Consider the following 17805-nt stretch of genomic DNA (forward strand, 5'->3'; position numbering starts at 1 on the left):
TTAAAAAATTCTCTCTCTCTCTCTCTCTCTCTCTCTCTCTCTCTCTCTCCCTCCCTCTATCACTCTCTCTTTAAAAAAAAAAAAAAAAGCTTCTGTGTATAGAAAAGTAAACAATTAACAGAGTGAAGAGACAACAGAATAGGAGAAAATATTTGCAAACTATCCATCTGATAAGGGGTTAATAGCCAAATAAAGAAAGAATTCAAAAAAACTCAACAGCAAGAAGGCAAATAATCTGATGAAAAGATGGGGAAAGAATGAAAAGTTATTTCTCAAAAAAATACATACAAATAAGTGGAGAGCAGATATATGAAAAACTGATCAGCATCACTAATTATCAGGGAAATGTCCATAAAAAACACTGTGAGATATCACTTTATATCTGTTAGAATGGCTAGTACCAAAAAGACAAAAGGTACCAAGTACTAGGGAAGATGTAAAGAAAAAGGAATTCTTGTACATTGTTGGTGGGAATATAAATTAATATGACCATTATGGGAGATAATATGGAGGTTCTTCAAATAACTAAAAATAGAAGTAGCACACAAAGCAGTAATCACACTTCTAGATGTATAGCCAGAGGAACTGAAATAATTATGGTGAAGGAATATCTTTGCTCCTGAGTTGTTCATTGTTGTGATGGAGCATTATTTACAATAGCCAAGATATGAAAACAACCTAGGTCTCTACCAACAAATGAACAGGAAATAGGTAAAGAAAATGTGGTCGTGTGTGTGTGTGTGTGTGTGTGTGAGAGAGAGAGAGAGAGAGACAGAGAGAGACAGAGAGAGACAGAGAGAGAGAGAGAGAGAGATACACAATAGAATACTATTCACCCTTTTAAAAGGGGAGATTCCATCATTTGTGACAATGTGTATGTATCTGGGGGACATTTTGCTAAGTGAAATAAGCCAGGCATAGAAAGATAAATATTGAATAATCTTATTTACATATGACATTTAATAAAGTTGAACTCATAAAACGTAGAATGATGCCAGGCACAATGGTGCACGCCTGTAATCCCAGCAGCTCGGGAAACTGAGGCAGGAGGATTGAGAGTTCAAAACCAGCCTTAGAAACTTTGCAAGGTACTTAGCAACTCAGCAAGACCCTGTCTACAAATAAAATATCTAAAAAGGGCTGGGAACATGGCTCAGTGGTTAAGTACCCATGAATTCAATCCTCAGTACCATGATAATAACAATAATAATAGAATGACGCTTATCAAAGGCTGGGATGGGGATGAACATGCTGAATTATAGGTCAAAAGGCACAAAATTTATGACTAAGAGATTTTGAGCTTTACTACATGGAAAGCTGACTGTAGTCTATAATAAAATATAGCCATGTGATACTTAACAGCAGGGATATGTTCTGAGAAATGCATTGTTAGGCAATTTTGTCAATGTACAAACATCATAGAGTGTACTTAGTAGGAACAGCCTACTACACATCTTGGCCATATAGTATAGACCATTGCTCCTAAACTACAAACAGGTATAGCAAGTTAATGTACTGACTACTGTAGGCAATTGTAACACAATAGTAAGTATTCATGTGTTGAACACATGTAAAAATAGAACAGAAAAACTGGACAACAGAACTTTCTCGGTTCCATTATAACCTTAGAGGCTATCATTTTTGTCTGAAACATCATTATGCAACACATAACTGTATCATATATCTCAAAATAACTAAAAGAGTAAATTTCAAACATCTCACAATAAAAATGACAGGTAAGTGACATGATGGATATATTAATTGACTTAATTTAATCATGCCACAGTAGATATACATATCAAAACATTACATTGAACCCTCAAAATATATTCGATTGTGATTTGTCAGTGAAAAATAATATTAATAACTTTTTTAAAATTCAGTGGTCTATATTATGCTTTAAAGGGAAGTTTTACCTCTGTGTACTTCTACAACATTGTGCATTAATCATGGCAAAATATTGGTTTCCTCAGCCATCCAGATCTTCCAAAGGTTGGTACATTTCATTTTACAGTATTTTAAAAACACTAAATGATTTCATCAAAAGCACATTTAGGTACTGGGAAGAAGAAAAGCTCACAGTGGTGGATTAAAGTTTCCAAAACTCTGATTTTTTTCTTGCAAACACAAATTTCATCATTTGCAACAAATACTGTTTTTTCTTGAAGTAATAGGCTCATTTCACTTTCAAGAAAAATGCCTGCCAAACATTCAAGTCTGAAAAAGAAACTGTTTTATGTCAGTTTTTCTTTCAAGTAAAAATGGTATGGTATTTCAAAAGCAGTTAAAAACATCACACAAGTGCTTTTCTTGAGGCAGCCATCAAACTTTGATGTACAGCAGAAATGCTCCGTGCATACTTTGCTGTGAGTAAAATGGCACATTAAAAACCATGTCCTCTGATTCTAGAACAAACTGTAATAGATTTAATTTTTTTCTGATCCTGCTTTTTATACACAACTGACTACTCTGGAAATTATCCATCATAAAACGATAAAAGGACTCTGAAAGGTGAAAGTAAGGAGGCAGACTAGCCTTAGGAACTTCAGGATGTGAGAAACAATAATGTGCTGAGTTCCCTGGGTTTTCTATGAATCTCACATATTCCCCAGGACAGAGCATCACAGAATCCTCCACCCATGACCACCAACAGGCCTCCAGAAAAAAAAAAAAAAAAAAAAGGCTTCTCTCACTGGGAAAGACTGGGAAAGGAAAGTCTAACACAGACCTAAAGAGGAACTTACACCTCCATTCACAAGGAAGGTGATTCAGACAGCATGATTCCCTAGCTTGGGCAGTGTCAGCAGAGACTTTTGTCTCTCCTTCCTCCACCCAGAGACATAAGGAGACCCAAGTCCCACACCGTCTCCCCACCAGTGGCAGTTCAGGGCAGTGCCTTATACCACATCCCCACAGACAGCATCAGCAAAGGGTGATAGGCAAAAGCCTCAGGAGCACCACAAAATGAAACAGACCAAAGTAGCACTGCCAAGGCTCTGAAAAGCACAAAAAGGTAGGACAGAACCTACACTCCAGACCTAAATAAGTGACTGCCTGCTAAATAAAGTTAAGAGTTTTAAATAGGACTGAGAGTCTCCTAACAAGACTGTCCCCCGGGTGCCATCAAAATTCATTTGTCACACCAAAATCCAGGAAAATCACAAACTGAATGAAAACAGACCATCAACTGATGCCAAATATTAGCATCACACTGGAATAATCTCAATATAATCAGATACTGGAGTTAACTAGAATTTTAAAGCAACTCTTTTTTTCAGTTGCCTCAATAGTCAATTTTCTTGAAATAAATGAAAAAACAAAATTTCAGCCATGAAATAAAAGTGATGGAAAAGAATCAAATGGAAAATATAGAGCTTAAAAATATAACTGCTAAAATTAAAAACCTGCTGAATGGTCTCAATAGTAAGTAGCAATGACTAAGGACAGAACCTCTGAACTTAAGAAAGGTTAATGAAATTTATTCAAGCTCAACAATATAGAGAAAGCAGGCTGGGAAAGCCTCCCAAATCTAAGGAATAATAACAAAAAAAAACTAATGTTATTAGTAATTAAGAAAAAGAATATAAGAGTGACAAAGCATTTGAAGAAATAGTGGTTGAAAAATCCTAAATTTGGCAAAAGACAGAAGCCTCCAGATTTAAGAAACTAAGAGAATCCCATATAGGATAAACTCAAACATACACCAATACACATCAAAATCATACTTACGGAAACTTAAGACAAAAAATCTTAAAAACAGTAAGATGACTGACATAATACGTAAGGTAACAACAATCTAAATGACAATAAATTTCTTATCTGAAACTGTAGAAGCCAGAAACAGACGCCCATTTTTCAGATGCTAAAAGAGGATACTTATTAACCCTATCTACCCTATCTGGCAAAACTAACATTCAGCAATGGAAGATAGAAAAGGCATTCTAGAGAGGAATTTGGAAAGCTAAGAATGTGCTACTAGCACACCTAACTTGAAAGAATGTCTTAAGAAAACCTTCTAATGCAAAGAAAACAATAACAGAGGAGTGGGACCTTCAAAAGGGAAAAGAGAAAAAACAAAAAAAGGTAAAAACAGAAGTACACATAATAGCCTGTCACTAACCTCATGAAATTCTTTAATCATTTTTGTAGGAAAAGCAATATATAACACTGTTACAGTAATCAATGTATGTAGAAGAAATACCTTATTATATTTAAAGTGGAGAGGGTAAAAGAACCTAAATGGAAGTACAGTTTTCTAAACCATGGCTTATTGTCTACAGTAGGCTGTGACAGACATCTAGAGCACCCACCAAGACAACCATATAAAGTGATATAACAAAAAATAAATAAATAAAAATGCAACTCTAAAAAATGTTAAAATGTTCTTTCCTACAGAAAGACAAAAGAAACAGAAAATACACAAAACAAATCAGAGGTAAAGGGAGAACTTGACATATCAATTATTAAAATATAACTGGTATAAATACATCAATTAAAAGAGAGATTAACAAGTAAACTTAAAAAATATAATCTAACTCCATATTGTCTACAAAACTCAATTTCACACATAATGTCATAGGTATGTTGAAAATAAATAGATATAAAAAGATATATCATGCAGTCATGAATTTTATAAAGCAAAAGTATCTTTATTTATAACATCTAAAGTAGAATTCAAAGAAAAAGCAAATTATTAGGGATCAGGAGGACTATGACAAAATAATAAAAAGCTCAATTAACAAAGAAAATAAAGTCATCCTAAATGTGCATGTGTCAAACATACACATTTCAAAATACACAAAGCAAAAACTGATAAAGTTGGAAAAAATATTTTAAAATTTACATTTGTAGTGAGAACTTCAAAACTCCACTCTCAGCTACTGATAGTACTACTAGGCAAAACTGGTCAGCAAGAATACAGAAAAGCTGAGCAACACCATCAACCAGTAGCATCTGATTGACATTAAAACACTCTACTCAAAAATAAAACACACATTCTTTGAAGAACCTATAGAGTTTCACCAACATGCACTACACTGTGGTTCATAAAACATGGACAGGCAAGTTTAAAAGAACTTAAACCATGCAGAGTATGTTCTCTGACTGAACATACATTTCTTAAACTAGAAATGAACAGCAGAAATAACAGCAAAATCTCTAAACACTTGGGAATTAATATGCTTTCTCAGATGTGGTGGCACATGCCCGTTGTCTCAGCTACTCAGGAGTCAGGTGGGAGAATCACTTGCCAATGAGTTTAAGACCAATCTGAGCAACACAGTAACTCTCTATATCTAGATAGAAGAAAGAAAGACAGACAGACAGACGGGCAAACAAACAATGAAATTTTGCTCAATGGTCCATGGGCCAAAAAGGAAGCTTCAAAGGAAAATTTTTTTAATTTTTTTTTTGAAAATTGAAATGAAAGCACAATACACCAAAATATGTGAGATAAAGACAAAACCATGTTAAGAGGAAAATTTGGAGCACTAAATGTTTACATAAGCAAAAGGAAACAATGACAAATCAGTAATCTAAGTCCCTACTTTAAGAAGCAGAAAAAATACAGATATATGTACATAGATGTATGTGTGTATACACTTCAATGAACTTGAAAACAATAGGAAAATAAAAATGAAACTCACAAAAACTAGGTTTTCAAAAAAAATGTTAAATCAATAAACCTTTAGAAAGACTGACAAAGATCTTTTTAAAAGATAAGACACAAGTCACCAATATCAAGAATAAAACAGAATATCTCAACAGAATCTATGGCCAATAAAAGAACAATAGGGGAAAATGGATAAGGAAAAACAATGAATAACCTTACAATCATAAATTCAACGACTTACAAGAAATATATCAATTCCTTACAAACCACAAATTACCAACAGTGTCAAAAAAAAACAGATAACTTGAATAGTTCTTTAATTATTAGAGAAATAATTTTGATTTTTTTTTTCATAAAAAAACTCCTGAAAAGGAAATACTCAGGCCAAGATAGTATCATTGGAGAATTCTGTCAAACACTCAAATAATTTACACCAATTTTTTACAACCTCTTTCAGAACATGAGAGAGAAGGGAACAACCAAAGCCAAAGAAAGCACAATAAAAAGGAAACTATAACCATTAGAAACTATAGACCATTAATTCTCATGAATTTAGATGCAAAATCTTTATCAAAGTTTTGCAAACTGAACCCAACAATGTGTGTTCATATGTGTATACAGATGTATGTATGTAAATAATGTGAGTGTGTAGTCATGATGAATTAAATTTTGTTTCATGTGTATGAGGCTGATTTAATAGTCAAAAATCAAGTAATGTAATCCATTGTATCAACAGACTAGGGAAGAAAAAATGTATATACCCATATTAATTGGCATAGACAAAGTACTTGATGCAATTCAACAACCATATAGGACCAAAAGACCCAGGGTACTAAAAAAGGAGGGGAATTTGCTTGACCCCAGAAAAATCATGTACAATTTTAGTTCCTCCATATATGTGGAAGACTATTTCCAAGATCCTCCATGTGTATCAAAATCTCTGGGTGTTCAAATCCCTTATGTAAAATGACATAGTATTTGCATATGGTCTACACATTCTCTATATTCTTTAAGCCATCTCTAGATTACTACTTAATACAACATAAATGATATGTAAATAGCTATTATTCTGTACTGTTCAGCAAGCAATGACAAGAAGGAAATGTGTGTATGACTGGTTGAACTGAACAATGAAGGCCCCACAGATAAAGAAGCATGGCTGTACAAAAAAAAACTACAATTACCATAATAATAGTGAAAGACTAAATGATTTCCCTCTAAGTTTGGGAACAAGGCACTCTCATCACTTTTACTTACATAGTACTGGAAGTTCTAGTTGTTGGAATAAGGCAACAATGATAAAGGCATATAGATAAAAAAGAGAAAAAACTTTGTATTTACATATGACATAATCCTATACATTAAAGAAAAATTCAAAAGATCTTCAACCTCTAGAACCAAAAAGCAAGTCTAGTAAAGCTGCATGACACAAGATCAAGATACAAAATCAACTGAATTTCCCCATTTTAACAAAGAAATGGAAACATAAATTTAAATTTCCCTATTATTTGCTCCAAAGAAAATTAAATACTTATGTATTAATCTAATAAAACATGTACAAGATGTATAATCAAAATTATAACATGTTGATGAAAGACACCAAAGAAGACTTAAATACCTGGAAAGATATGCCATGGAAGAATAAATATAGTGAAGATGTCAGTTATCTTTAAAATGATGCATAGGTTTCACACAATTCTTATTAACATCTGGTTAAATTACTACAACAAAATCCCACATTGAAAGATACATAAGTGGGTCTTCACAAAGAAAAGTCAATCAAATTAAGTATAATCTGTAAAATAATTATGGCAGGTATAATAATTACATAGTTGCAAAATAATCCTGTACACTTTAAAGAATAAGGAGAAAAACAATAAACATCAATTTGAAACTATTTCAACAATACATTCTTTAAACTGCTAAAAATAATAAATGTTACATGAGCAAAAAGAATCAGAAAATCAAATAACACTATTTATTTTATAATAGGCAAAGAACATGAATAGACATGTCTCTAAAGATGATATGAAAATGTTTAATTAGCATATAAAAATGCTCAACATCACTAATCCTCAGAGAAGTGAGAATCAAAACTACAATGAAGTATTATCTCAGAAATCAAAAAGTATTGGCAAGAGTTTGGTAAAATTGGAACTTGTGTGCACTACTGATGAGACTATAAAATAGTACAAATACTATGGAAAACACTATGAATTTTTCTCAAAAGATACAAAATAAAACTACTATGTGATCCAGCAATCCCACTTCTAGGTCTAAATAAATAAAATCAAGGTCATGCAGATATATTTGCATCCCCAAGATCACAGAAGCACTATTCACAATAACCAAGAAGTGGAAGCAAGGCAAATGTTCAGGGATGAATGAATGGATAAACAGGCATACTATCCAGCCTTGAAAAGGAAAGAAATTCTGACATATCCATGGATGAACTTTATTTTAGGTGAAATAAGCCAGTTACAAAAAAATAAATACCATATGATTCTACCTATCTATGGTATTTAATGTAGTCAAATTCACAGAAACAGTAGAATGGTGGCTGTCTGGGGCTAGATGAAGTGGGAAGGAAGGTAAGCTGAGCTACCAATGGGTATATAGTTTCTGGTAAGCAAGAGGAAAAAGTCTAGACAATCAGTTTCACAAAAATGAGAATATATTTAACTTGCTCGACTATACACTTAGAAATGGCTAACACATAAAATATTGTGTATTTTTATCACAATAAAAACTATTAAAAGAAACCAATACTACAAAATATTCACTGGCAAAAAAGTATGTACCTGTGTAATCCTTACATGTCAGATATCACCCAAAGAATTACATAAATAGCAATATTTTCACACTATTCTAAAAAACAAGTTATACTGAAAAAAATGTTAAATATAGTAGTCCACCCTATTGGCAGGGAATACATTCCAATACGCCCAGTAGATCCTGAAACCTGAGTTAGTACTGACCCTTATATATACTGTTTCTTTCTCTCTCTCTCTCTCTCTCTCTCTCTCTCTCTCTCTCTCTCTCTCTATATATATATATATATATATATATATATACACACATACATATACATACATACCTATGGTAAAGTTTAACTTATAACACAGCGAGAAATTAATATTAACTAATAATAAAATCAAACAATTATAATAATATACTATAGTAAAAATAATATAAATGTGCCCACCCCCATGTCCCACTGTTTCCTCCCTCTCCAAATGTCTATTCTATTGTACATCTTAGGAAACTCTGCATATGATTTTTTTTTATTTCCTAAGTTGAGAATTTTCATCTTTTCATTCAAAGGAAGCAGTTTCTCTTTGGCCTATCCAAATTGGCAGCATCACTACTCTGCACTTTGGGACCATTAAGTAAAAGCAGAGTTACCTGAACACAGCATTGGGCTGCTGCAATGGAAATGACTACTAAGTAACTCACAGTGGGCAGATATGAAGCCTACATACACTGAACAGATTCCCATCCATGGCTGGAGAGGATGTGAGAGCATGAGATTGCATCATGCTTCTCAGAATAGCATACAATTTAAAAATTATGAATTGCTATTTCTGGAATTTCTCATTTAATATTTTTGGACCATAGAAGACCATAGGTAACTGAAACCCTGGAAAATGATACCATATATAATGAGACTATTATATTTGTTTTCTTCCAGAACTATGATTATAACTTTCACATTGCCAGAATATGTATAGTTAAATAAGAAGAGAAAAAAAAAAAAACCTGGGCTACATCAGTAGTTAATTTTTCTTAGAGATCTAAATCTCTCTGTTCATAGATTTTGCTCAGTGAATTTCCTTAACTTTGTTCCCAGCAGATGCTACACTTTACTACCTTCATGATTCCTATATTTGATTATTCTAATTACCTGTAAATTCTAAAATCAAAATTCAGAGTAACACTGTTGAACACAATATGGAAGTACATATGCCATATTATATAATAACCAATGAAGAATATATTTAATTTTTAATTCTTAATCAAGGAGGAAAATAGCTCTCAAAATGTATTATATACGTAATATAATTTTTAAAAGAGAAAATGCCACTTATTTCAAAGTAAAAATACCACAGTAGTAGAACATGGTTCTTTCTGGCAAAAAAATGTTTATTTGGCACTGATGTTTGACATGTGAAAAAGCACTGGCACATATATACAGTCTGCTTAATTTTGAGAAACACTGACATCCCTTTCAAATTTCTCTTGGTATTTTTGGATGTCAATTTTCCTTTAATTATTATGGCAAGATGTAAAAATAACTTGTTTATATATTCCAAAAATAATGAGTTAAAATTTGTGTGTGTTGAACAAAGTAGAAGATGATGAGAACTGAAAATAAATATCAGAGATCAGTAAAAAACATTCAATGAAATTACTTTTTCCTTAAAAACCCTTAAAGAAGTAAATCAAAAAAACACTATCCAATCAGGGGCAGCTGCAGACCAATTTCTAATATCACTGTGATTCTAAATGTTAATTTTGCTTATTTCTTTCCTCTCTAGCTCTATTTTTGCACATTGTTAAAATGGACAACATAGTACGTGTCAATCTTCAGGATTCTAGATTAAGACATGCTAGGTAGGGGCTGGAGATGTGGCTCAGCGGTAGCGCGCTCGCCTGGCATGCGTGCGGCCCGGGTTCGATCCTCAGCACCACATACCAACAAAGATGTTGTGTCCGCCAAGAACTAAAAAATAAATATTAAAATTCTCTCTCTCTCTCTCTCTCTCTCTCTCTCTCTCTCTCTCTCCCCTCTCTCACTCTCTCTTTAAAAAAAAAATGTTCTAATTTAAAAAAAAAAAAAAAAAAAGACATGCTAGGTAACAAAATATCACCTTGGATGTGATCAAACCTAAAGCTAAATGAAAATGCCTTCATCTGATTTCATAAATATTAAACTGACTATAGAATGTGTGCAATTCCTATCATTTTTCTCCACAGAATTATCGTGTATTTGTTGGTTAGCTGCAGAGTGTTCTAAATATAGACTGAGACATGTGCTGAAATTATTGTCCTAATTTCTTAGCAATCACTATGAATGTTACACATAGGCATACATTTTATTTGATACATACCTTGAAAAAAGATTTTAAATAATAATGAGAAAATCACACATGAAAATTTTCCAACAAATGCAATAATTCTAATTAAATCTATGGTTCCTAACTTTTTCTACCAATACTCCACACATTTATGACATAGTAGGACCACATCAGTTAAAACAGATTTTACATAAAGTTTAAGTAGGGTCACTTCACTTATAAAAGAAAGACAGTACTATCTTAACCAAGAGTTATACATAAGCATCCATTAAAATTCTGATCCTAATCCTAGAAATGATCTGGAAGCTGCTGCCTGGATTACTGCTGCTCTCTCATCCAAATCTACAAATGCTCAAATTACTTAAAAAAGATAATGTCACTGCACCTACACAAAAGGAGAAACAAGAACAACTTTTTACAGAAACAGGCTACTGCCATCCTGTCAAATTAGCTGTGGCACCAGTTCACACTTTACAAAACAGTGGGTAAGAGAAATGTTCAAAAATAACCCTTTGTCAAATATAGCATTCCATTTCACATGGCTAGGCAGAAGGACAAAAATAACAAAGAAGTTTGGAAGCTCTGGTGCCACAATTTAGAAAAAGCAAACAATGTAGATACTTCAGCACATCCAGTGGACCAACACTATCATCACTTTCATCAAGGAAAGCATTCTCAGAAATCTTTGGGCCAGCCAGAGAAAAGATCAGTGAGCACTTGACCACTTAAATTTAAATCTTCAAACGATTTACACTGAAATGTGTGTGATGATCGGGTACTTTCAAGTAAAAAAAAAAAAAGAAGAAGAATATTTATTTATCACTCAGCTTCCCATAGCCTAAACAATCCCAGTGCCTTAGCTCTGTCAACTACTATGTGTACTAAGAACAGAAGTGTTAACAAATAAATGTCAAATGGGAAATAAAGGCTAGCAGAGAATAAATAGGAAAGTGTACTGAAATTTGACTTTTCTTTTAAACACTAGGGAAACTTCTGAGTCTCACTTCAGTTTTGACAGATAATGCATGAGGGAAATGGAAACAGATTTACCACCTTCTGAGAGCTTAAGCAAATTGTTTAATAATGGGTCTCAAATAAACACAGGAGAAATTCTATCTAAAGTACTCTGCCCACCAAATGCCCAGTTCCATCAGAAATCATCTCTTGGGACTTGATAAAGGGGGAGAATGGTCTGTTTGAGGTTTATAATATGATGTTTTTGTTGTCATTGTTTCTTTACAGGCTTCCCCAGGAATGATGGAATATTATAATAATCTGCCTCTGCTGCCCAGTTGTGCCCTCAAGGTACATTCATATCTGTGACATCCCTTTCACTGGTACTCAGAGATACTTAACGGCCTATGCACCTCAAGAGATTCTCATCCTTGTAGCCCTAGGTAAGTGGAAACAGGTCCCAAAAGCAGCTCAGTGAAAACTTGGGAGAGTAAGTCAGGGGTCTGACCAAAGCACATGTCCAACACTGGGTCCCTGTCCTTCTCATGATAAGGAGCAAATGCCATATGTCCCTAGAACAGAATTAACTGAGGCAAGTGTCTCTCCTCCATGAGGGGAACTTTCTCTGGTGAAGAGATATTAGGAACAAGGAGAAGGGAGTATCTGGATGCTTGGGGGTGATGTTAGGAACGCTATGCCTCTCCAAGTAGCCATTCTTCTCAAAAAGGTCATTTTTTGGCAAATGTGCTTAAGGAAGGGGACAGGAATCTGCATTGTCCATCAAGTGTGCTTCCCACACACACCCTTGTACCTTGTACCTTGTACCCAGGGTATCTGCTAAGATTTGGGCAGAGGTCCCAAATTCTTATCATCAACAATGTGAATTCTCCAAATTAGAGTGCAAGAGTGAGCTCATATTTGTGCCTTGAATTACTAGGATAATGCAGCTGGAGAGTTGAGAATCTGATACAGGAGGACAGAAGCTGAAGTCTGAAGGAGACTGATATGGTGTACAGTGTGTAGTGAGACAAGGGAGGTGGAGATTTAAAGTTAAGGTCCTCTAACAAAAGCCTAGGATCAGAAAATCAATGATCATGTATGCCCATTCTAAGACTATAAATTCTTGCTCACTTTCCCCAAACCTGTTCTCCCACTTTAAAACAGCTTCTCTCTTCTATAGTCCCTACTACCCACCTTTCTCTAAGTTACTATGATTTAGTTAATCTTTCTAATCAAAAGAAGAGGTTACCTGAAAGAGTATAATCTAAGGAGCTATAGACAGTATTGAGTATCTTCAATATTAACATACAAATATTCTATATTCCATATATATATATATATATATATATATATATATATATAGTGTAAATGGAAGTAGTTTCAAAACTTGCTTAAACTAGTCTAAATCTAAGAATCCATACCCCTATATCCAGAGACAGTATCCTAAAGAATTTTTATGAACAAAGATGTAATAATATAGGGACAGGAATGATTAGGAAATTCTAGTACATCTACCTAGTGGAAGATTATATTCACTTTAAATGTTTACTGCCTAATTGTTATTCAGTGAAAACTAATGTTATAGAGTTAAAAGTTAAAATATATATACAAAGGGGAATGAAGGGAAGGGAGGAGTATGGGAATAGGAAAGACAGTAGAATGACTTGGACATAACTTTCCTATGTTCATGTAAGAATACACGACCACTAAAACACCACACCAAGTACAATGACAAGAGTAGGCTCCTAGGGCTGGGGATATAGCTCAGTTGGTAGAGTGCTTGCCTCACATGCACAAGGCCCTGGGTTCAATCCCCAGTACCACCACCCCCCCCCAAAAAAAAGAGTAGGCTCCTAAGTTATACTCCATGTATACATAATATGTCAAAATATACTCTTGTCATGTATATCTAAATAGAACAAATTAAGATATATATAAAAAAGTAATTAATATACCATCATTAAAACTATACATGGAAAAAAATCAAAATATTAATCATGGTTGTCTTTACATAGTAAGATTATGATAATTTTTTCCTTTTCATATTCTTGAAGTTTTTAGATTGTTCATAATTCTATAAATTGGTTTTTTAATAAATTTATTTATTTTAATTAGGTATTTATGACTGCAGAATGCATTTTGATTCTCTGTACACAAATGCAGCACAACTTTTCATTTCTCTGGTTGTACACAATGTAGCATCACACCATATGTGCAGTCCTACATGTACCTAGGGTAATGATGTCCATCTCATTCCCCCATCTTTCTTGCCCCCATATTCAATTTTGGCATTTTTTTAAAAAGGCAAATTTCTTTGAAAGGGAAAGCTTTATTCTTTTTCTTCTTCTTTTTTTTTGGAAAAAAACCTTTTTCTTCATTTAATTGATATCAAATTATTTTACTATCAAGAAATATATGGATTTCTGGAAGGGGATTTGGGGCAAGGGATATGGAGAACATGAGCAAGAGAAACTTGACCTGCTTAGAAATCTACCCTAATTCTCTATTATTACCAAATCAGAAACAGATCTCACATCAGACATTCAAGGTTCTTCATAATCTGTCACCATGTATCCAAACGATAGATAAGCACTTCTCAGATGAACCTTTGTCTCCCATTCTCCCTGCCTTTGGAAATGCTTATCAGTTCTGAGGTTGGTTTAATACACTTCCATTCATGAAGGCTTTGCTGATCCTCTGATCACCCCAACCTCTGCTATTTCTAATTTTTCCTAAGGTGTTGCTATAACACTTAATTCTGTACCACCTCTTTCCAATAACAAGCCAATTCTAAGTTATTTTGTTGTTAATTACTCATGTGTTAAGTAAATATCTCCCTAACTAGACTTTAATTTCCTTAAGTCAGGAATTTAGAAGGTCTGCTGACAGCAGAAATTGCATAAACACAGGGAAAGACAGAAAGTATAGTTCTAAAGCCGGGTTGATATTATATTTATACTTTCAGTGACGTTATCTAAATAAAACATGATGTCTCCCTTTTAAAGTGTTGCTACTGACCATCCATCACTAAGACATGCACTTTCCTTTTTTTTTTTTTTTTTTTTTTGAACAGCAGTGATGCTGTATTTTTGCTTATTCATTCAAATCAATTTGGTTGTCCCCTTGGGATTCAAGAGATTGGATTGCAAAATGCCTCACCAAGGTTCAGTGTATAGCCAATAGACACATAAACACAAAAAGAAATGACCTCCTAGGAATCAAGTTTAAGACTAGATATAGGACCCTACCTCACTTACAGTCTTGTCTCAACAACAAATATGAATATGTGTTCTCATTTTATGTCCTTATGTAGGCAGTGGGTTTTAGTTATCAATCTCCCACTAACTTAAGAAAGAATTTGCCAATGTAAATAGCTCAATACTTTAGAAATGATAAACTAAATGACTATGTTGCTATCTACCATCAAATACTATGCTGAAACTTAGAGAAAATAAACATTTGTCCTGTAGCAACCTGCTCCCTGAGACATCAACAAGATTGGACATCTTTAGAGAAACTCCATAATCATGAATGAAAGCAAATCAAATAACCCATCAAAAAAAGAAAAAAGAACATCACATCCATTATTTTTACAGAAGGCATATACAAGGTCAATATAATTGTTGACTCTGAAAGGTAGGGCAAAAACAAATCAATTCAACATTGCACTATAAGGAATTCTGTTTTATGACTACATACATATTTTTTAACTGAGAGAGGTAGCACCTAAGAGTAAATCCTTGTCCACATTCCACCACTTACTGAGTACTCTTTAACATTCTGTTTTTCAGTTCCTTAGTTTACAAAATGGAGTTATTACTGTCAAATTACAGAGCCGTAATGAATCAAATAACATGATCTGAGTCTAGGTTTATCTGTCACCCTTTTGTGTGTCATTATGTCACATGGCTCATGAACCAAATGGTTGATTTTATTTAAAATGTCACCTAAAGTTAAAAAAATAATCCAGATTTCTTTTTATTGCCCTAATGATTTCTTCATGACTTTCCCCATGGGCACCCACCAAATTTCACTACCAAAAATGTGCTGAACATCCATCATGACCTAACCCTCCTCTACAATGTTATTCAGATATTATTTTTTGCTAAGTGTTTTCTAAGAAAATCAATTTTTTTACACATGAAGAACTAAAAATGTTCTTTTGTACTAAAAAAAGCAATAATTCCACATACAGAAAGTTTACAGGTTGTTGGTTCTATTGTTTGAGATCACTCCTATGAAAACACTGTATTTAATAGCTAGTAGTGTGTGTGTGTATAGATATATATACACTTTGGACCCACTACTGTTTAGTACAGTAAGGACAATGGATTTTGGACTTAGGGAGACCTGAATTCAAATTCCTATTCTGTGACCTTGAGAATGTAATTTAACATCTCTGCTTCTCACTTTCCACATTTGTTCCTGGGTTGTTGTGAGGACTTAGTGAAATATTATATATAAAAGTAAGAACCTATGATATGAAACTATTACTTCCTACCTCCTTTAAATCTTTTCCTTCTGTGCCAGGACCAATCAAACCCACCCAGAATACAAGACAACTTTGATAGGACATCTTTCACATTAGTGGAAGGAATGCTGTGGCATAAAATAAAATAAAATGATGGCATGGACCCAACAGAGACAGAAGCAAAGAAACTGAGAGGTACCTACAAGGACCCTATACTTCACTTGGATGTGGGGAAAAGACATTAATCTGACACACTTTCCAGAATGCACCCATACTCAAGGAGGTTTGCACTAGCTTGTGGGGAAAGCACGGAATTACAGAACAAGCCAGCAGAGCTCCTCTCCATTCACCCTACCCGACCCCGGCGCCCAGGTCTTCTATAGTGAGCCCAGAAACTGAGGTGAGCCCGGCAACTGACCTCGTCCCCTTCCCCCTCCCCCATTCTGCCCAAACCTCTACGCGCGAATGGTGCTGAATCATTAGCCTGACAGCAGCAGCTCTCTGTCCCGCAGCTCGGGCCGAGGACAGAGTCCGGGGGACCGTCACTGGTGGGGGCAGAGTAGGGACCCAGACCTCCGGGGTTAGGGGACGGTGGGAGGGTGTCGGGGAGGATGGCGGCAGAAGGTACTCACCGGGTTGAGAAAAGCCCAGCCCCGGTCCTCGCCACTCCGCTGCGGGCGGTCCCTCGGCGGCTCCCGCGCTCCGCCACTGGCCGGCGGGGGCTGCCCCTGGCTGGGCAGCTTCGCAGGTGGTCCGGTGATACCCCGCCCGCCCACCGCCCGCGGCAGCCACGGCTCCGGACTCTGGCGCTCGACCGGGAGCCGCTGGAACAGCTGTAGCTGCCCAAGGGGGTGGCGGCTACCGACGGGCCAGACCATTAGCCCGCCGCGACTGGGGGTGCGCATCGTACTGAGAAGCGCGGGCGCAGAGGGCGCTGAGGGCCCGCGAATGCTGGGAGCGACCAAAAACCAGGGGAAAGCTCGACGCCCCCAGCGCGGTGGGGGCTTGGGGACAGGAGGGACCACAGGAAGGGCCGCTGCTTCTCCTCGCGGTTTACTGAAGACAGTGTTGGAGCTTTTCCTGGCACCCCCCTCCCCTTTAGCCTTGGTCGCGCTCAGGGCTCCTTTAGAACGCGGCAAACAGAAGACCTAGCAACGGGAGCGCCTGGGCGGTGTCCCCTACGGAGGAGATGCGAAAGGGCGTTGGCCTGCGCGCTGCGCTGCGTGCCACCTCCACCTCTACCTTGAGGCCCGGTGGCACCAGGTCCTGTATTGTGCGGCTTATCAAGGACAGCTCACCACAAGACAGTGGAGCATCTCGAATTTTTGAAGGTGCTCATCCTTTAACGAAGCATCTCTGTGAAGCAAAAGAATAAAAGGGGTATCCAAGATCGTGTTGAAAGTTAGAAAATAAAAACAGGTGCAGCCCCATCCTGTAGGTACAAGGCACCTACAGGAAGGTGAGGAAGAGTTGTGAATCACACTTAGTTCTAAGCAAAATGTGGAATTGCAGCAGTTGGAATGTATAAGATTAGGACTCTGTTTCAATTTAGAGATCTACAAAAGGTTATAGGAAAAAAATTCAGGAATATTTTAGGTTCATTGTTCACCATGTTAAATATTAATGTCTGGAAGTGGGAGACAATCATGTCCTGAATATGAAATGAACTTTATAGAAACTGGGAAAAGCTC

General features: G+C 35.7%; 1 protein-coding gene and 1 non-coding gene across 7 annotated transcripts in view; one reads left to right on the plus strand and one right to left on the minus strand.

Moving 5' to 3' along the window:
* Ttll7 (tubulin tyrosine ligase like 7) overlaps window positions 1–16941 on the minus strand; it is a 151735-nt gene extending 134794 nt beyond the window's left edge. For all 6 annotated transcript variants that reach the window (XR_013344452.1, XM_026411158.2, XM_077803667.1 and 3 more), the window contains exon 1: window positions 16747–16941. The gene's annotated coding sequence lies outside the window, so the exon portion shown is untranslated. The remainder of the gene's footprint in view (window positions 1–16746) is intronic.
* On the plus strand, window positions 13397–13469 carry Trnav-cac (transfer RNA valine (anticodon CAC)). Its single transcript has one exon. It is a non-coding gene; the product is annotated as a tRNA-Val (tRNA).
* Window positions 16942–17805: the final 864 nt, after the last annotated feature.

This window comes from Urocitellus parryii, chromosome 11 (assembly GCF_045843805.1).
Source record: "Urocitellus parryii isolate mUroPar1 chromosome 11, mUroPar1.hap1, whole genome shotgun sequence".
NCBI classification, from domain to species: Eukaryota; Metazoa; Chordata; class Mammalia; order Rodentia; family Sciuridae; genus Urocitellus; species Urocitellus parryii.